Source organism: Aulonocara sp. 'chitande type north' Nkhata Bay, linkage group LG23 (assembly GCF_057382095.1).
Source record: "Aulonocara sp. 'chitande type north' Nkhata Bay isolate Kocher_YH1m ecotype deep benthic linkage group LG23, A_spYH_male_GT1.1, whole genome shotgun sequence".
Taxonomy (NCBI): Eukaryota; Metazoa; Chordata; class Actinopteri; order Cichliformes; family Cichlidae; genus Aulonocara; species Aulonocara sp. 'chitande type north' Nkhata Bay.
Genome location: NC_141365.1, coordinates 20,646,683 through 20,668,724, shown reverse-complemented (window position 1 = coordinate 20,668,724; position 22,042 = coordinate 20,646,683).

Sequence of the window (22,042 nt, the reverse complement as noted above, 5' to 3'; positions counted from 1 at the left end):
AGATCTAAAAGCACAAGGATCACGGAACTTCCACAATCAGTAGCTAAAAAGATATCGTTAAAAACACGTAAAAGTGCTGTTTCAGTGGAGTGTAAATGTTTAAAACCAGACTGAAAACGTTCCATGATGTCATTAGCATCTAAAAACGTATTCAGTTGGGTAAAAACTATTTTTTCCAATAACTTTGAAAGGAATGGAAGTCTTGAAATAGGTCTAAAATTTGAGCAAACTAAAGGGTCAAGGCCAGGTTTTTTTAAATAAAGAGCTTACAATTGCATGTTTAAAACCAAAACTGGTATTTATAATAGCAAGGACTGAGGTTCCAATTGAAGGGAAAACCTCTTTAAAGAGCCATGCAGGGATCACATTCATGGGAGAACCAGAAGGTTTAATTTGTCTAACCATCTCGTTAAGAAGTGTAATTGAGATGGGTTCAAACTGCTATAAGGCAGCTGAACAGGGACTAAACGTGGATGGGTCATATGTAGGAGGTACTATTGCTGACCTGATGGACTCAACCTTGTTTACAAAAAAAGAAAGAAACTGATTACATCTATTAGCAGAGCCTTCCAGGATGGCAGACTGGGGCACATTTAAAATAGAACTAATGGTCTTATAAAGTGCACGGGGATTATGACAATTTGATGCAATGACCTGAGAAAAATGGCTGTTTTTCTCATTTTTCACTGTATTTTGATAGCATTTCCAACAGTCCTTTAACATTTCAAAAGAAACCTGCAATTTGTCCTTCTTCCACTCTCGCTCTGCTCTCCTGCATTGACGTCTGACCACTCGGGTGGATTCATTTAACCAGGGCTGGGGAATACGTTTAGTGCACCTGGTTTTTCATGGGGCCATAATGTTTAGGGTCTCAGTACAGGTTTCTTGGAACTGCAAAAGCAGCTCATCCAGACTAAGTCCTAAAGTAATTTCAAGGTCAATAAAAGGATTTTTTTCTATAAAAGTTGAGGAGAAGAGAGCACCCAGCTTGCGCCTGGGTGGAGCGCAAGCTTTAAACTCATGCACAAGAGAAATGTCAAATAAAACAGGTTTTGATTAGAAAACACGGAATCCCAAATTTCCAAATTAAAAACAGATAAACCACATAATAACACCAGGTCAAGAGTGTGCCCCTGCTGGTGTGTAGGGCCTTGTACAGACTTTACAAAGTTAAAAGACTGAATAAGATTTAAAAACTCCTGAGCAAGCAGTCCATCAGAGCCACAGACATGAATATTAAAATCACCAACTATTAAAATCCGATCATATTTAGGCACAATGTCAGCCAAGAAAAATGAAAAGTCATTTAAAAAGTCCTTGTTAAACTTCGGTGGTTGGTAGATTACTGCACACACAACCGGTTGAAAATGGACCGGGCATTTATTAAAGCCATCCTCGTTGGAGCTGCAGTCTGGGTAGAAGTTGTGTATGAAGCCCAAGTTAATGGGAGCAAATTCACAAAGTTTATTCCACGACGTCCAAGACGTGAAAACCACCGGCGAGCAGGCTCACGTCCACCCGAGCCTACGACAGGTACCAGACAAGGGGCAACAGGATCCAGGAGACGCCTTGAGATACGATGGAACAGACTACACCCTGGGGGTGCCTCTGTCAGTGCGCCCCAGGGCAGCTGTGGCTACAATGTAGCTTGCCATCACCAGTGTGTGAATGTGTGTGTGAATGGGTGGATGACTGGATATGTAAAGCGCTTTGGGGTCCTTAGGGACTAGTAAAGCGCTATATAAATACAGGCCATTTACCATAATCCACTGGAGCAGTCACTAGAGAAAAAGTAAGGCAAGCTTTAAGCTTCACTAGCCGACCGGCACGTTTACCGCGGCGTCTGCGACTATGCATCGGAGCAGGAGGAAGCGCTCCGCGTAGCAGGTAAGCAGGAACATCAGCCAGGGGTGGTGGATACCCTGTTGTTTGTCCTTGCTGATTAGTCAGAAAATATTGAAGATCCAAAAGTTTTTGGCATTCATATACCAGTCACAAGTTGATTTGGGTGGCGCAAATTGTAAAAAACAAAACAAACAAAAACAAAATTGACAGAGATAGACGGCAAGCCACACACACCGGCGCCATCTTCTTCAGCAAGTGTGAGCCCTATTAGAGATTTTACAGATATATTTCCAAAAGTTGATTTTGTTCATCTGGACGTAGCGTTTTCAGTGGGAGAAATGTTTCCTCACTCATCCAAGTGACTTCTTCAGTCTCAGCTGACTGCAGGTTTCCCCAATCTTATAAACAGTACATTTGCACAATGGCTGAAACTAGCACTACTGATCATCATCCACTGGAGCATAAACTGGGTGTCATCAGGACGCTACAACACAGAGCGAACACCATCCCCACAGACACAGCGGCCAGGGAAGCAGAAGAACATCCCATCAAGAAGGCCCTGAGTAAATGTGATTATCCCAGCTGGACTTTTGTCAAAGCTGAGAGGTTAAAGAAAGCTCCAGCCGATCCAGGAGAGAAGGAAAACCGCTGCCTAAGTGAAAACCTGTAGTGATCCCGTATGTGTCAGGAGTATCGGAACAGTTGAGACGCATTTTTTCTAAACACCGGGGTCAAGGAGGCCATTTACGTGAAAAGGGCAAGACCCTCTCTGAATCAAAGAGGGGGCCTAAGGGTGCAACTTTTGCCATCTTACAATGCTGTGATTGGAGCCATTCCCCAACTCTCTGTGAATGCTACTCATGGCCATTGATCAGTGGGCTTTGGTCAGTGGGCATGTAAATTTGCATAATTATGATGAAGGAACTGACCTCCCAGCCCATTGTTCCTTCAGTGGGCTGGTTTCAGTTATTATTACTCAAATGTACTAAGGTTGGGGTAACCTGCAGTCAGCTGAGACTGAAGAAGTCACTTGGATGAGTGAGGAAACCAGCGATGTGAACACACTACGTCCAGATGAACAGAATCAACTTTTGGAGATTTACTTACCTGGATGATTGAGCATGCATCAAGATCAAGTTTGCTGACGACACTGTTGTTGTGGGCCTGATCTCCGACAACATCGAGACTGCCTACCTGGGGGAGATTAGGAACCTGGAGAACTGGTGCCAGGAGAATAACCTTCTCCTAAACGTCAGCAAGACTAAGGAGCTGATCGTGGACTTCACTACAAAGCAGGCAAGGAATTACAAGCCCCTCGTCATCAGTGGCACGCCAGTGGAGAGAGGGGACAGTTTCTGATACCTGGGTGTCCACATCACTCAGGACCTGTCATGGTCCTGTCACATCAACACCGTGGTTAAGAAAGCGTCTCTTCTTCCTCAGAAGACTTAGAGACTTCCATCTGCCACTGAAGGTGCTCAAGAACTTTTACTCCTGCACCATCGAGAGCATCCTGACGGGAAACATCTGCACATGGTTTAGGAACAGCACCAAGCAGGACAGACGAGATCTGCAAAGAGTGGTGCGCTCGGCCGAACGCATTCAATCAGAGGTCCCTGACCTGCTGTCCATCTACACCAAGCTGTGCAAGACCAAAGCTAGGAAGATTGTGATGGACCTCTCCCATCCCAACAATGGACTCTTCTCACTGTTGAGGTCTGGGAAGCGCTTCCGCTCTGTTAAGGCCAAAACAGAGAGAATGAAGAGGAGCTTCTTCCCCCAGGCTATTCGGGCCCTGAACCAGGTGTAGGACTGGACTCTCCCACACACATCACATCACCATAAGACTGGACTCTCACACACATCACATCACCACACACACTCTGGTTTTTCTTCATGCACACTTCCTGTAATTTATAATCTATTTCTGCTATTTGCACATTTTTACTCTAAATTTCTAAGTTAAATCTGTTACAAGATTACAGCTACAAGCATATCACCTCATGTCATACTGTGTATGGTTGTGTGTGTGAAAAATTGGAATTTGAAAAATGTACAGGTATATTGTTTGTACCTAGGCCAGCCCACTATCAGAACATTCTTGTTATTACTAATGTCACATCTTTTGCATGCACTATTCTCACCATGAACAGTAAAGACAGAAAAAAAAAAAAAAAAAGAATCACACACTAGCCCGTAATTTACCTTCTTTATCAAACAGTCTAATTACTACGGTGGCCCCTAGAGACAAAGCACGTACAAACTCCAAAACACTTGCAAACTCCAAAACACATGCAAATTCCAAAACACATGCAAACTCAAAAACACTTGCAAACTAAAAAACACATGCAAACTCCAAAACACGTACAAACTCCAAAACACTTGCAAACTCCAAAACACATGCAAAATCCAAAACACGTACAAACTCCAAAACACTTGCAAAATCCAAAACACGTACAAACTCCAAAACACTTGCAAAATCCAAAACACGTACAAACTCCAAAACACTTGCAAAATCCAAAACACGTACAAACTCCAAAACACTTGCAAACTCCAAAACACTTACAAACTCCAAAACACTTGCAAACTCCAAAACACTTACAAACTCCAAAACACTTGCAAACTCCAAAACACGTACAAACTCCAAAACACTTACAAACTCAAAAACACTTGCAAACTCCAAAACACTTGCAAACTCAAAAACACTTGCAAATTCCAAAACACAACGGAAGTGCTCCAGGACGCTAGGGGCAGTGTTGAGCTTTTGTTACCTAGTAACTACACAAGCCAGGAAGTACCAATGACCGGATTTGGGGTTTGCAGCCTTAAAGGCCGCATTTTAAGGCCGATTAAGTCACAGCGACAAGAGAAGGCTGTCCCAATTCAAAGGCTGCTCTACATGCGGCCCTCAAATGCGTCCTTAATTTCCCTGAATTTTAAGGATGGGTCAGTGTAGCCTTCATGGCCCAACATATCCCAGACTTCATAGTGCGGCGGTGGTGTGGATAATTTTGCAGAAAAAAAACGGTGGAAGTGGAGCGGAGGAAGAGTAAACTTTCAGAAGTAAGTACTGAATATTATGTCACTTATTTATGCGCAAATATTTTTTTAATGAAGAACATTAAACCATTATTGTTGGCCACATGTCGGGAAAGTTATGTGACATTAGTCATGTCTGTACTTTCAGAATTAACTTGGTTTTAAAGCCTGTAATTTTAAATATATATATATATATATAGTCGACCTTATTCTTACAGAGATTGTGATGATTTTGTGGATAATTAAAGTCAGTCATATATCCACAAACACAACAAGCTGAAAGTCAGTGATGTTGCTCGGTTTGCAGTCCTGAATATCACGGCACAAGTAGGATTCACTGCACTGTTAATGTTAGCTATGTTATATTGCTGCCTCTGTTCGGTGGTGTCGAGCCAAACGGACTTTAACGTGTGTTTGAACGAGCTGACGGTTCACTCGTTACGCTGAAAGAAAGATGCTTTAATCGCAGGAGTCACACATGTGTTCACTGTACCATCTGGGAACTCTTCTTGTTTCGTAATAACACAAACACTAAATCCTCCTTCTTTTGTGCTGTTTTGTAGCAGTGTATACACCTGAGACTGTCACCTGTCTGTCTGTCCTGCACTCTCTCTCTGTTTCTTTCTCTCTGATTGTGGAATAAAAGTATGAACATGTGTTTATAAGTTACACTTGTGTTTGAATCCTGCAGCTTATCACACATTTGATTTCCATGTGTGACAACTGCAAGTGTCCAGAGTGAGGACAGACTGAGGGACCCACTGCTGCACATCATCTGTGAGGCTTTGCACCCCTGATGATCCACCAGGACAAACTCAGCAGTGTGTGAGGAAGAGGAGGAGGAAGAGACAGCAGCAGCTGACAGATGGAGAGAATAGACAGACTGTTCCCTGTTTGTGAAGGACTGCTAGAAAAGTTTAAAATAACAAATTGTCTGTCCTGAATCAGTCTTATTAGGTAATGTTCAAATAATTTTATCATTCCAGTGTTTTCAGTGTGGGAGAAAGCAAGGCTGGACTGGGACAAAAAAATCGGCCCGGGCATTTTGACTAGAGACCGGCCCACCAGGATAAAGATTGAAAATGTGACGTCATTGAGGGGTAAACCGCAAAGGATTCTGGGAACTTGTGGCAAGAGGTACTAGCGCACGCAGGCTTTCAATTGAACTCAGTTACACAGCGATAAAAAGAAACCCAAAAAATGGCAAGAAGCCGTTGTATTATTAACTGCAATAGCCGGTCGCATGACAGCCACGGGAAGCCGACGGGTAAAGCGATCGTTTTTTTTTAATCGGATTATGTCGTTAAAGAGAAATTATTTAAGCCATGTTTCCGAAGTAAGAGCCAACGGATGGTCTGGATATATCAAATATAACGTCTCAGAACACTCCAGCTCACATGTTAGTCTGCTCCAAGCATTCCCACAAAGGTCAGAGTTTTGTAGTAGTTAATACGTCTTTTTCTTAACATAATTGGTGATATAGGTTACAAGCAAGTCTGGCGTTGAACAGAAATTGTCGCGCTATGCTCCTTAATTTATTGTGCATAAATAGTGAATTGTCCTGACACAATATTGCGTTTCGCTTCTGTTATTACCATGGTACATTTACAAAAACATATACTTTTATTCACAGGATAAAACAGTTGTTTTGTATCACTAATTGTCCAGTGCGATTACAACATACAATATTATTGTCACTGCTACATTTCTGTGATGCTACCAGAGATTATTTCCACTACTAATTAATTACCGTTGAGCTCAAAGGTTATATTAATAAACGGTTAACGAATGTGTACGAATGACGACGATTTGTGAGACTGGTAAACTTACCTTTGTTCCTACGATGGTCTTTCGTTCTACACGGTGCATTTCAAGGTCCTGTACCCATCCGTCGGTAAACTGTACCTGGGCTTGTTGCAGTGACCTGAAGTTACTAAACTTCATGAGTGTATGCACTCACTCCAAGAACCGTATAATTATAAATATGAGCGTGGTGAAAGTTGGGCAGCACGCTAACGTCTTTTGTCCCTCTGTGTGCTCGTAAGGGTCTGACCCTTTCACTCCTTTGATTTTTTTCCTCGTATCTTTTCTTTGACTTTTCATCAAGTCTGTCTTTGTATGGACCGGCATTGTTCTCCTTTTGTTTTGTACATTCCTTTTTTGTGCGGCAAAGAAAAAACAAGAAGGTATGAACGTTTTGCGGTGCTGCAAATGCTTGCATTTGATGCGGTACTTGGATTGTTTTGCCACGAGTTCCCGGCATGCAATGCGCGAAAATCACGTGATTGCTAAACAAGGGGGAGGGTGCATCCGGCCTCCTCGGCTGTAATTGGTCCAGCCCAGAGTCGATCATGACCAATTGGCCAATCCAACACCTTTCATTATATATACCCTTCCTAAAAAAAAAATAAAAAAATCCATCGGCCCATAAAAACAAAAAATCGCCAGCGGCCCACCGGGCAAATGCCCGGTATGCCCGATGGCCAGTCCAGCTATGGGAGAAAGTACTCAGGGCCTTCAAGTTACACACTATGAAAGGCAGCAACAAGTTTAATATTCAGAAACATAAAGTATGTATCAGCAGCAGAATGGAGCTAAAAATAAATGTTTGTTTCAGTTCTATGAAGCTTTGAGTATGTTTGGATCAGTAGCACTGCTGTGTTTGTTGCATCATATTGCTGTAATTGTTTATATGCTTTATATATTCTGAGGTAAGTTGATCTATAGTGTTACATCATATTCTGTAAGGATGTTATGTGTTTGTATACTTTCTGCCCAGTTTGACCCATTTAGCAGAAGTCAGCCTGTTTAAGGCTCTGATATCTATTCTGTATGACTTAAAGCAGTTATGACATGGTCTTATTTTCTCACCCAATAAAGGAATATTTCAAATATCAGTCTACTCTTCATTTTATCAGTAACAGTTATCACAGCTTGTACATTTTCTTTTTATAAATATATGTAAGCAATGAGCCAAATTTAGTAATGCCAACATACTGAAGGAACAACATTTGTCTCTTATATATGATACACCTATATATGCACTGTCAAAGATACTTGTCTTTGAGTGAAGATTTAAGGTGATAAGAAATATAAATAACTGCAACTTGAATCTGTACTGAAGCTCAGTATTTGACACAGAGTTCATGTTCACTGCTGTAATAGCTAATAATGATTAATATAATAACTATAATATTGGCCATATTATATTTACATTACCAAAGTGATATGACTTTAGTCTCATGAACAACATCAGCTAATTCTTATTTACTAACTAACTGTTCAGTACAGAAATGAAGCCCAAAAATCATGTTTTACTGTCCTGTGGTCTCAGCTTCAGATACTTATCAAATCACACAAAGCTCTTGTAGAAACAAACAAACAAATGAACAAAATATGTTCTCCCTCATTTCTGTCAAACCAAGTTGTATGACACGTTTCCAGCGGTTAGTATCATGGTTGCTAGGCAACCTGGGAAGCGCGACGGAGACTAGACCGTCCCATACAGACAAACTTGCCGTTTATTTTGCAAATCGAGCTCAACACTGCCCCTAGCGTCCTGGAGCACTTCCGTTGTGTTTTGGAATTTGCAAGTGTTTTGGAGTTTGCAAGTGTTTTGGAGTTTGCATGTGTTTTTTAGTTTGCAAGTGTTTTGGATTTTGCAAGTGTTTTGGAGTTTGTACGTGTTTTGGAGTTTGCATGTGTTTTTTAGTTTGCAAGTGTTTTGGATTTTGCAAGTGTTTTGGAGTTTGTACGTGCTTTGTCTCTAGGGGCCACCGTAAATTACACTGAACTGACTGACTGAGAAAGAGTTTTCCAGGCACACGATGGGGTTTTGAGTGCTCCAGTTTTTCTCTTTTCTACAAAGAGAACATTGCACAGTGAAAACATCTGTGTCTATTTTCTCAGTTCTGTGTGCACACACCGGTTGACTTTAAATTAAACACTATTTTAAAGAAAACCAATTCATCAATTTTCCAAGTACAGCAGGGGGTCACCAGCACGCTTCAAGCTGCACTCTTTACAACTTTAGAACTCTTTACAATTTGAGGACTTGGTGTAGTAGTTAGCATGCAAATAAGCTATTTTCCGTAAATCTGCCTGTGCAGACTAGAGATGGACCGATCCGATATTACGTATCGGTACCCAGCCAACATGTGTATATATATGGGCCCCACCTGGTTTTTGCTCGGGCTGGATGGGTACCATGTGAGCATGGGCTCAAACTGGGCTTTTTGTATGGGGCCTACTTGGGTTCTTCACATTAAACTTTAACATATTTGGCACAACCTCAGTCTATCACTTTTGCTACCCTTACGTACAGTCAGATGTTCTTTACCCTTCATTTTTGACCCTCTTAGTATTTAGCCTTGGCTAGCAAATGTACTCAAAGTCCACATTGAGACCTCAAGATGTTATGTGTTATCAGACACTACAACCCAGCTGTCAAGTGAGACTATAGGAACTTTGGTGTTTTTGAACATTCAATGTTACTCAAAACACTCTGCACACTATTCCAAATAACTGGTTTGAAACTGGTTACTTTTTAATTTTAGATTTCATTTTATGTACTTAATGTGAACTCTGCATGGTAGGCTGCATGGTGAAGCTCAGATAAGATAAAATAAGGATTTCATGATTCTTCTTAGGTAAATTCACTTGTCACAGCAGCAATAATAAGTGATTAAAATGGACACAAGAGTAGAAAAAAAGAAAAAATACGAATAAAAAACCTAAGATAAAAGTGAATTACACAGACAAAATCCAGATTTGGCATTTGCAAATTAAGGATTACTGGTAGTTCAAACAATTAAGACTATTTACTTGAGCAAACATGCAGTTGAGGATTTTTAGTAGATCAGACACACTCTGCTGTATTAGAGAAAAGACAGTTAGCTACATGGAAGATGGATGTTTTGGTTAATCAGATCCAGTAAAGCTCCTGAAGTATATTACCGATCTGTTAAAATGTTACTCTTCAAACTTGTGCCCTCAAAGTATATAACCAGAAATAATTTATATTTTCTTTGAACTAGTGGAAAGGAGAGGGAATGGGGTCTTTCAAGCAGTCACACTTCAACTGTGAAACTCCCTTGTCCTTATGGTGTATTGACACTATTGAAACTTTTCAAAAGCAGTCTAATGTTAGAAGAGCTTTTAGGTAAACTGTTATTCTTCCTCTTATCATTATTATATTTTTATTAATTATATTTTTATTATGATGCTGATTTGGGTGACAATTTTTGATAAATATTATATATTACTTTTTAAAACATATTAATGCTATTATGCTTAAAAAACTTTTAAAAATACAATTGTTCTTTTAAACTTGTGCATTGTTTGACTTTTAAAATATTTGTATCAGGGGTAAAACAACTTTTTAAATAAAGTTGTTTTTAATGTGAGCAGCTCCTATTGGCTCGTTTAAAAAGAGGGAGGAGCAGATTGCACCGCCTAGCGTCTAGTCTTTGCGGTCTTTCGTCTGTTGCGGCCTTTTCTCTCCCTGGTGTTTGAGATAGTGATGTGCGATACCAGTGATTTCCTTTTCGATCCGATACCAAGTAAAATTCAGGGTGGTATTGGCGATACCGATCCGATACCGATACTTTTTAACATTAAGTTTTTCTACATTGTATTTCAAATTTTAGCTTCAAATTGATTACAGAACATCAGACTACTTTTTTTTTTTACTGTTTAATAATGCAGAATTATTATATACATATAAAAAAACCTGAAGTTGTGTGCTATTTGAACACATAATTTAACATGTCATTTAACGTTTATCTTGTCTGGACATGTCAACAAAAACATTCAACATAATTTAACATGTCATTTAACGTTTATCTTGTCTGGACATGTCAACAAAAACATTCAACATAATTTAACATGTCATTTAACGTTTATCTTGTCTGGACATGTCAATAAAGACATTCAACATAATTTAACATGTCATTTAACGTTTATCTTGTCTGGACATGTCAACAAAAACATTCAACATAATTTAACATGTCATTTAACGTTTATCTTGTCTGGACATGTCAATAAAGACATTCAACATAATTTAACATGTCATTTAACGTTTATCTTGTCTGGACATGTCAACAAAAACATTCAACATAATTTAACATGTCATTTAACGTTTAACTTGTCTGGACATGTCATCAAAAACATTTGACAGTAACACTTTCCCTTATTCACAGGTTTTTGTTTAGGAACAACAGCATATTTACAGTTTTCCCTCTAAGTCTGCTCCGTTTTTTGCTCACAACCTCTCCTGCTTTTGAAAAGATTCTCTCTGCAGGTACAGAAGAAGCAACAATTCCTAGGTATCTCACTACAAGTCTGCTTAGGGATGGGAAGGTTTGTTCATGTTCTTGCCACCAAACCAATGGATTCTTATCTCGGGGAATCAGTTTTTCCTCTGAGTACCGGCGTATTTCAATGAGTACATCACTGGAAGCTGACCGGTGATGTTGGCTTGACACAACCTGCATGTCAAAATCTGTCCATATCCCTCCTTTTGTTGCAGCTGGACCTGCGGGTGGAGGACTCGGGATAGACCCTGAAGTAGAAGGCCCTGAGGCAGAGCTAACAATAGGCGTTGAGCTTACAGTTAGAGTGGGAGCAGACTGTCCTGTCTGATAGACTTCTTGCATTTCAGTGTGGAGACGTTTCTTTAATACTTCAACATTGTCTTTGTCACGAAAACCAAGGTGTTTAAACCTAACATCCAGAAATGTACTTGCAGCTAGACAGTGAATGCTCTCAATACCCCTGAATCTGCGCTGGCATTGCTGTGCCAGCTGTGTGGCAAGGGAGCTGCCCTGATGTTCACAGGCTGCTACAGCCCTGTGAATGAGTGACACAAGTGGAATCACTTTGGAGACTGAAACATGTTTTTCAGATGAAACTTCCTGTGTTACTTCTTCAAACGGCCGTAGTACAACAACTGTTTCCTTGATCAGGGATAATTCTCCCGCATTTAAGCATAGTTGATTCTTCCCTAAAAGGCAGAGGGCTGTGGTCACGGCTTCATTTTGCTCACAGAGCCGCTCCAACATGTAAAAGACAGAGTTCCAGCGGGTATCTACTGACTGAATTAGCTTGTGCTCTGCCACTTTCAACTGTTGCTGAATATCCTTAAGCTTCTCAGTAGCCTTTGTGCTGTGGTGAAAAAAGGACACAATCGCACGGCATTTTTCCAGCACCTGCACCACTTCTGGGACAGCTTTTACACTGTCCTTTACAACTAAATTCAGTGTGTGCGCAAAACATGGAAAATGCCTCCATCCAGCTTTGTGCACTGCAGCAACCATATTTGCACCATTGTCTGTGACAACTGCAACCACCTTCTCAGTTATGCCCCATTCTTCTGTGATTTGCTTAAGTGCTGAGCTGATATTATCTGCTGTATGCTGCCCATGGAAAGAGTGGGTTTCCAGGACAAATTCTCTCATTTGCCAGTTTTCAATGAGATGGCATGTTACAGTCAAATATGCCTCTGTGGACACTGAGGTCCACATATCAGTGGTGAGAACAACACTGGAAGCATTTTGCAAAGATGCTCTTACTTTGTCTTTACATTCATCAAACAAATTTACAAGATGAGTCTCAGTCAGTGATTTTCTTCCTGGGAGTTTATATTTTGAGTCAAGAGCGCTCACAAATCCCTGGAAACCCTGGTCCTCCACTATGGACAGAGGCTGGAGGTCCTTCACAATCATCTCTACAAGGCATCTTGTGAGTGTTGCTGCTCTTGGGGAATCATCTACAAAGAAAAGAAAATACAAAGGGCAAAACAAAAGATGGGGTATACTGCACTGAATGTTTAATCTTTTTAGAGTTATGTATGCAGTCTGTTAAAATAGCCTAAGGGGAAAGGAATTGATAGTTTACATATACTTGCTGTTTTACATAGAATGCTGTGTGAATGAAATTGTCAGTATAATACATAATTAAAGGAATAAATAAGTTTGTCAATACCTGCATTTTAAAATATTCAAATAACTCAGCCAAAAAAATTAAACTGAGTGAAAATAATAATAAAGCTAATAGATAATAATAGTATCTATAAAACGTTTCTCTTATCTATGAAATAATCTTCAACTGAATTTTTATGTTTTAAAGATTACAATGCCTGTTTTACTGCAAGTACTCTGTATATTTTAATGCGACCTAGCCTGTGTACCCAGCATTTTCCTCCTCTGTACCTGGATAGTGCCTGCCTGCAGCACTAAAGGACTCCGCGAGAGACGTCTGTCTCGCCCTAGCAGCACCTGTCCCTCTCCTCTCCTCCTCTTCGGTTCGCCTCAACATGACCTGATCATATTCTGTGTTATGATTAATTCTGAGGTGTTTTACGAGGTTAGTGGTGTTGCCACAACACCTCACTGTCTTGCCACATACATCACAAACCACATCTTGGCTGTTTGTGGAGGTAAAATATGTCCACACATGACTTCGCTTGCGTTCGGCCATTGTTTTGAGTGCGCAAGTGCGCACGCCAAGGGGCTGCGAGACATTTATACAGCCGTATTTCGCACATGACTAAGAAAGGCGGAAGAGGGAGTAGTTCCTTCAAATGTAGATAATCCGAATGTTATAGTTTCTATCCACTGTGTTCCTGTTGATGATAAACTAGATATTTACCCTAAATTACTAAAATATCGATATTTTAATGGGAGAATCGATTCTAGAACATAAATGACTGGTATCGGAGGAATCGATATTTCAGGATCGATCCGCACATCACTAGTTTGAGAACGTGGCGGACAAAAGGATACCAAAGAATCGAAAACTATGACAAAGGTAAATACTTAAAGTTTGATACGTTTTCATCAATGGTTATTTTAGTAACTTTCTACAGTCGTCCTAAACGGTATAAGGGGGAGAAGCATAACATCTTTAGCTAGCAGGTAGAACTGGGTTAATTTACTGCATTGTCTTTGGCAAACATAATTTAAAGTTAATTACAAAACTCTTACTGCCTATATTCTATTCAATAAAGTTCATCTTATCTTATTCTGTTTTCATTGCACCATTCTCTCTATACAGTTTTTGAATTTACACACTATAACGTACACGGCAGTTTTTTTTTCTGCGCTTCTGCAACTGTTTCTTAGGTTTTCCTATAAGGTTTTTGTAATTAATTAAAAAAAATTTATATTATTTTTTTGGCTTTAGTGGATTCCTGCTCAGCTAACTCGGCCATTATGCACTACCCAGTAAACAAAATGGCTGTATCTTAAAGTATCTTAAATGTTCTGAACATGAGCTAGTCATACCATGTTACGTAATATTCATGTGGTAATATTCATGGTTTTCTGATCTGAATACGGTAATGTTACCAGATATGCATTGTACTATAGGAAAACGGTGGTGGATCAGTGTGTAAAAAGCCCCCAAAAGAAACACACAGATTCTTTAGCTCAAACACTGTCTGATCGCTCTCTTAGATACTGTGCTGTTCCATCTAGTTATTGGTTACTGAGAAATGTTAGGTCATTAATTAATTAAGAGAGTGCAGCTGTTCAGATCAGATGGTGAAGTAGGAAAATGCAGAACATGTTATTATAGCTGAATGCTGTGTAAAATACTAGTAATAAATCTAACTCCCATTTATGGCTTTTACTACTGTGGGGCTAAATAAAAAATTACAGACATAATGAAATCTGCTACAATTACATAGCTTAAGTTTAAAACAATTAGAATATATTAAGCATTTTTTTGCTCTTTTTTTTTTTTAATTCTTTTTGCTAATAATGGACTCAATTTTATTATCAACTTCAAAGACCTATTAAACTTTTAAACCATTAAATCCAGGAAATTAGATGCCCGTAAATGTACGAGACCCTCTTTATGGCTAGTATCCCCAAATATTTAATAATCCTTTCTAAAAGTACACAAATTTTGTTCTTTTCAATTAAGACCTACCACAGAACCAAGTTCGCCAGAGCTTATATTATATTTTTACATGCTGTGGAGCCATTTTTGGGAGCATTTCAAGTTGCTATACATCAATACAACCATTATAGCCCAAACTTTAACCCTTTAAGACCTACCATAGAACCAAGTCCGCCAGAGCTTATATTATATTTTTACATGCTGTGGAGCCATTTTTGGGAGCATTTCAAGTTGCTATACATCAATACAACCATTATAGCCCAGATTTTAATAATATGTATTCATTAAGTGCATAGTAATTACATAAATTGCAAAAAAGTGCAATAAACTACAAAAAAATTGAAAATCGTTTTTGATTTTTTAACATATATTTGTAGTTAGAGAAATTTAAGAGTCTTATCCCTCAAAACTGTAAATACAAAAAAGTTGCACAAAATAGTTTCCTACCACAGGAAATTTATTTTGAGTGTCTTCATAGTTTTATTTTTGAAATACACCAATTTTTATATACTGCAGGAAAAACGAAAATAAATATTATAGTGCAAATTTGCAAAAAAGCAGCATATGCATCAAAATAAACTATTTCCAGCAGTGCAATATGAGTCCTAAGCATCCCAGAAACGACACAGAAAGTCATAAAGTCAAACATAACTTTTAAAAACACCAGTATAGGCTCATAAGACTCATGGTAAAAAACTACATTTCTGCAAAATGACGTCACTTCCGGTTTCGGGCAGGTAATGGCGGAAATGCAAAAGTTCGCGCTGACGTCTATTCCAACGTAGGAAGTGTTTTGAACAGCTGATCAGATCGGTAAAGCGTGTTTCTGGAATATTATGTTTTTGTTCCTGCAAGCGCTTTTTATGCAGTTTTTGCAAAGCTTTATGTGGAAGGAAACCGTGACCTAGGACGACCTAGGACAAGCTGATGGCATCAGATGTAAGTACAACTCCTCCGGTTTCATATGCAAAAAAAATTTTTGCGCTAGCTTACGTGGTTGCAGAGCTACTGGGATTTAAAAATAGTTACGCATAACAGAGCGTTCCCGCTCCGATCGGCTCTAAAGGGTTAAAGGGTTAAATAATAATAATAATGGATTGGATTTATATAGCGCTTTTCAAGGCACCCAAAGCACTTTACAATGCCACTATTCATTCACTCTCGCATTCACACACTGGTGGAGGCAAGCTACAGTTGTAGCCACAGCTGCCGTGGGGCAGACTGACAGAAGCGAGGCTGCCATATCGCACCATCGGCCCCTCTGGCCAACACCAGTAGGCAAGTAGGGCAAAGTGTCTTGCCCAAGGACACAACGACCAGGACAGAGAGCCCAGGGATCGAACCGACGACCTTCCGGTTACAGATGCGATTCCCAACCCCCTGAGCCACGGTCGCCCATAGTGCATGTTTAATGCATTCTTGAGCAGGTAAAAATTCCACTAAATTAGTTTTTGCATATTTTTAAGTATAATCAAATTTTTATAGTTTGCGAGTACTTTTAATTTGGAGATTTTGCCACTTGATTTGAAGTTTGGATAGTGCTTTATAGTAATTTGTAAATGTTTTGAACTCATCTGGCTTCTTAATAATTTAATAAAAAATTAACAAGCCATGTAATAATTTGAAAACCACTAGGGACTACTTATAAAAAAGTAATTCCTTTTTTACTTAAAGGAATTTAGGATTTATGTCTGTCAAGTCATTTGTTCTGGCATAAGTCACCATTTTGATATATCTTCCTGTGACTTTAAAGTCTGTCAGCTAGTTAGATACATTTTTGCACTGCTAGTGTTTGCTGCTTGAATTAGTCAGTTTATCATATAAACACATGCAGTGCCTTTCAAACCTTTAATTACACTGTTCATTTTGTGCATTAGTAAGAGAATCTTTTATATTGAATTATCCTGGGAAAAAACAAAAATGTTTGTATTTTCTCATGCACTTTCTTTCATTTCCTTATCACGTTTAGATTCTTCAAGATCACAAGCACCATCTTTGACATGTAAGTAACTTTCATATTATTTGTATTACTTATTATTATTATTATTTTTGAAAAGTGATGGTCTTTGGGGCATCCTTTTTTTTTTTTTACTGGTATTACAGTTTTTTCTGAATGCTTAAACCCTAACTGTGATTCCTGTAGCACAATCTCTAAAACTATTCAGACTTATAGCAAAACCACTCACTGAGTTTGCGAATGTGAAAACTTTTTTAGATAATTAGTTCACTTTGCAATCAGCCTAAGCACTATAATACAGGAAAGCTGTGTGTGCGGAGTACAATGGAGGGAGCAGAAAGAGTGAGAAGTAGAGGAGGCCGAGGAAGAGGACGTGGAGGTGAAGAAGTAGGATGAAGAGGACGACAAGGACAAGGAGGAGCAAGAGGAAGACGAGGAGGGGGGAGAGGAAGGGTTTTTTTGTGCTGCTGATACAACCAAATTTCCCCTTGTGGGACAATTAAAGGATTATTATATTCTATTCTATTTTCATTGATGTCATGTCTACCCAGAAATCTCAAGTTCATCATTTTGCGCTTCCACAATTATTTGAATAAAAAATTAAAAGAGCAGGAATGTTAAAATGAATATTTATTAGATTTTCAAAACAGTTAATTATGGTACAGGGCTAGATTCTAATGAACAGTCTCTACTTTATAATAAAAAACAAACAGAATAATTATTTTATATACCTGTGTATATAAATTTACACAAAGGTCTTCATCTTAATATATACTTTATAATAAAAATAAAAGCATACACAATGGAAAATGGCAAAATTACCCTGAATTGGGCATAATGGACACCAACTAGAATTTGTAAACTGGCAAACTTTTCATTTATGTTGCTGTCACTTAAGCATTTAATAATGTGTGATTAATTAAAGATTATAAATACACAGAAAATATGAACTTCATTGTTTTTAATTTATAAAATATAACATTTTATATTTTTGAACAAACAAACAAGTAACAAACAAAGGAACAAATGAATACATTTTTTAAATTATTCACAGTGGGGTTTTTTTAATCTGCATAATTTGCTTCCCCTTAATTTGAACTTTTACCCTGACCGCTGCCTCCTCATGTTCATTGTCAAATGGTGTCCAGAGCTCACTGTTGATGAAGAGGCTCTGCCCATCATCCAGAAGAACCTCAAGCTGGTTCGGCTCGTCACTCATGGCCACACCAACGATGAGGACCTCCTCTCTGTCCTCTACTTTTGTCTGTTGACAAAGCATAAGCACATATTTAGCCCTGCAAACATTCCCTTTTTTTTTTATCCAAAAAGAAAATCTATGGTCATCATGTGGTTTCAGTAAGTCACCAAGACATACACATTGTGTTTATACATTTATATGTATGTGTTACATTATGCATTATATGATGCATGATCAATCATGCAGGTAATTAAATCCCAAAGACGTCTTGGGATTATGTTCATCTGGACATCTATATATATGTGTGTGTGTGTGAGTATAAGATAATAAGATATATATATATATATAATTATTTCATATTTTGACCCAGACTGAAAGAATATGTAGTTACATTTCAAAACCTAGTTCTAAACATTTGTTGATAAGACAATGCTGTGAAATATTGGTACAAAGGTTTAGCTTCTTCATACCTGAACCTTCGTATAAGTAGTGCTGTGCAGCTGTGGCCCATATGCGGTGCGGTTCAGCTTCATGTGGGAGAGGTTAATCTGGTCTCCCACATTAAAGGTGTGAATTCCTGCCTCCCTCCAGAGGCAGACTGATATGGTATAACCATCCTGAAATCACAAATATGGCAGAAAAATATATATACTTACAGTTTTTTCTGATTGCTTAAGCACATTTTTTGTAACTATTGGCTAATTTTGCAAAACTCTTCACACAAATAAGAAAACCTGTCACCCAATAATCAAAACATTGTAGTTCTCTTGCAAAAGCAAACACAGCTAGATTAACTCTTCACACCTTCGTAAAAATGGTGTTTCCGTATCAAACAGTACACACAAGCCATCATCTACTAAGCACACAATGCGCCAACTGCACACTGATGGTATGAATACAAAACACATCTGGCTTTTGCTTTCTCTGTGCACAAGGTAGGCTATGTCAGTTTGAGCTCATACTTCTGTCATAGATCAATAAGCATAGAGGGATCCAAACTTCAAGTACTGGTGTTTATTCAAACACATCAAAACAAACACAAGTGTTTATTTCCAAGTATAGGATTATTTGCAACCGCCATATTGACTATATGGGTTACTTGGTCTGCAGTGAACATGCTTCCTCTGCCCCCAGCATCTGGTCATCTAGCAATTCTGTAAAGTAACAATTTCAGTATTTTTACATCAATGGTATCGGTGTGTTTCTCATTGGCATATGGCAGTGCTACAAATCTTTGTGCGAAGTGACTGTACTAACCGATTCTCATTTCAAGATGTCCTTATGGTACTTGCTACAGTGTAGCGGCTCGAGTTAGGCTGGACCCGTTGGCCAGCTACCCTCAGGGTCATTCCACGGTTGATTACATGGTCCACTATTGTAGCTCTGATGTCATCAGCAATTCTATTTCTTACTCTTCCTACCCTTCCTCTCCCCCCTCCTCGTCTTCCTCTTGCTCCTCCTTGTCGTCCTCTTCATCCTACTTCTTCACCTCCACGTCCTCTTCCTCGGCCTCCTCTACTTCTCACTCTTTCTGCTCCCTCCATTGTACTCCGCACACACAGCTTACCTGTATTATAGTGCTTAGGCTGATTGCAAAGTGAACTAATTATCTAAAAAAGTTTTCACATGTGAAAGTGGGCCAGACAGTTGGCAAATTAGTGTTAATGATAGCCATACATGTGTATGCTTTTGCTAGGAGTGTGTTGGAAATTTGGTAATTGAGTGTTGTGCAGTGAATTGTGCCTACAGTTTTGCAAAGTGTGTGTTACAAAATTGCAAACTGAGTGCAAAGCAGTTTTTGTGCTTTTAGTTTTGCAAACTCAGTGAGTAGTTTTGCTATAAGTCTGGATAGTTTTAGAGATTGTGCTACAGGAATCACAGTTAGGGTTTAAGCATTCAGAAAAAACTGTAATTAAATAATCCAAAATCCAGTAACTAGAAAAACAAAGCCCACAGCCTCATACACTCTGCTCATGTACCAGCAATGTTAAATTTGTCACATTTGTTTAACCAATTTCAATATAAAACTAAAATTGCATCATTACCTCCTTTAGCTGGAGATTTTGCAAGGGAACGTGCTGTTTTCCTGACACTATGTCCTTTATTGCAGAAAACTGAAAAGTAAATTGAAATAGGGCTGCTCAATTAATCGAATTTTAATCTCGATTACGATCTGGGCTTTCAACGATCATTAAAAAAGACTGAGCCGATTATTAGCCCCTCCCTCATGCTTTACTCTCGCGCTGCTCCGTGTGGCAAATCGAGAGCACATGTCACAACAATTAAGAGCAGCGGTCCCCAACCTTTTTTGCGCCACGGACCTGGCAGTTTATGCCCGACAATATTTTCATGGACCGACCTTTAAGGTGTCGCGGATAAATACAACAAAATAAAACTAGTACCAGTACCGAAAAAAAAAGATGATTTATTCATAACACATGTGAAAAGACCAAGGAAAACCGAGTAAACGATAAAAAAGATAACAAAATAACGCTGAAAACCGATAAAACCCCTGAAAACACCTGAGCCTCAACTCTCGCGGCCCGGTACCAAACAACTCACGGACCGGTGCCGGTCCGAGGCCCGCGAGTTGGGGACCGTTGATTAAGAGGACCCGAGGGAAGCTCGGAAAGCTAAGCAGAAGTTATTTGGAGAGGAGAGTGACTGCCGTTGGTTGAAAAGAGAGGTAAAACAAACTTCAGTGGTGTGGAAACATTATGGGTTCGCGGAGTCAGACGTGGATCAAGCAGACATAGTGTGTAAACTTTGCTACGGTGTCGTAGCTGCACCACAGAGCAACACTGCAAAGTTCACTAAACATAGATGTTTACATTTTTCATTTATTTTTTATATTGCAAACATTTGCACTGTTATCAGTATTTGCACACTATTTTATATTATTTTTTGACAATCTTTAAAGTCATTATTCAATACATTGTTAAATAAATATCGTCAAATAATTGAGATCTCAATTTCAGTGAAAATAATCGTGATTATCATTTTTGCCATAATCGAGCAGCCCTAAATTGAAATAAAATATCAATAATAGTTAGTGTATTGATATGTGGTAGGTTTTTATTTCTTCAGTAAGATTTTTAGATTATATTATTGCTGTTATTAAGTATTCTTCATTGAACTTATCAGAAGCAGTTTATTAGGATGTTTTTCATGATTATGAAACAGCTTGAAGGAAATCTTTCTACAAACAATACATTTGTAACTTAGTTGGATTCTTAAGTGACAGCAACATAAATGAAAAGTTTGCCAGTTTACAAATTCTAGTTGGCATCCATTATGCCCAATTCAGGGTAATTTTGCCAGTTTCCATTGTATCTCCTTTTATTTTTATTATAAAGTATATATTAAGATGTCTGTGAAGGTTCTCAGTCATCCAGGTCATCGTAGTCAAAGGAGCTTGCAAAGAAAAGCGTCTGGACTTCTTCTTTAAAGAAGTCCAGACGCTTTTCTTTGCAAGCTCCTTTGACTATATATTAAGATGAAGACCTTTGTATAAATTTATATACACAGGTATATAAAATAATTATTATTCTGTTTGTTTTTTATTATCAAGTAGAGACTGTTCATTAGAATCTAGCCCTTACAATACAAATGTATGTAGACACAATGCAAACTGGCTGCATAAATACCAGAAACGGTCTTTGGAAAATATTTTTTAAAAATTGTGCTTAACAATCTTAACAGAATTTAGTCTCTGCTTGACAGCAAAAATTATTTTTAACTGTAAAAAAATACACGCAATAATGGGTTATTTGGAAACCTAAAGCCATGTAAATTCTGATGGAACCACAAATACTTACCTCCACCACCTCCCCTTGGACTGTGATGAGCCCGCCACTTGTGGAGCCCATCTTCAGAGCTGTCAGTGGAGCAGGAGGATGTAGAAGATGCTCTGCTTCGGTGAAACGATCCTCACTAACAGTTAGGTTTGCAGCCCTAAAAAATTGGGTTCGTGCAGTTATATTTATATTGTATGGTGGGGCCGTGCCCCTGAGTTCATACCCCCTCATTATGTAGCATCCCCCCCTGCTGGATTTTAGAGGAGAATTCCTCAAATATTGTGACCTTGGTCACAGTCTGGG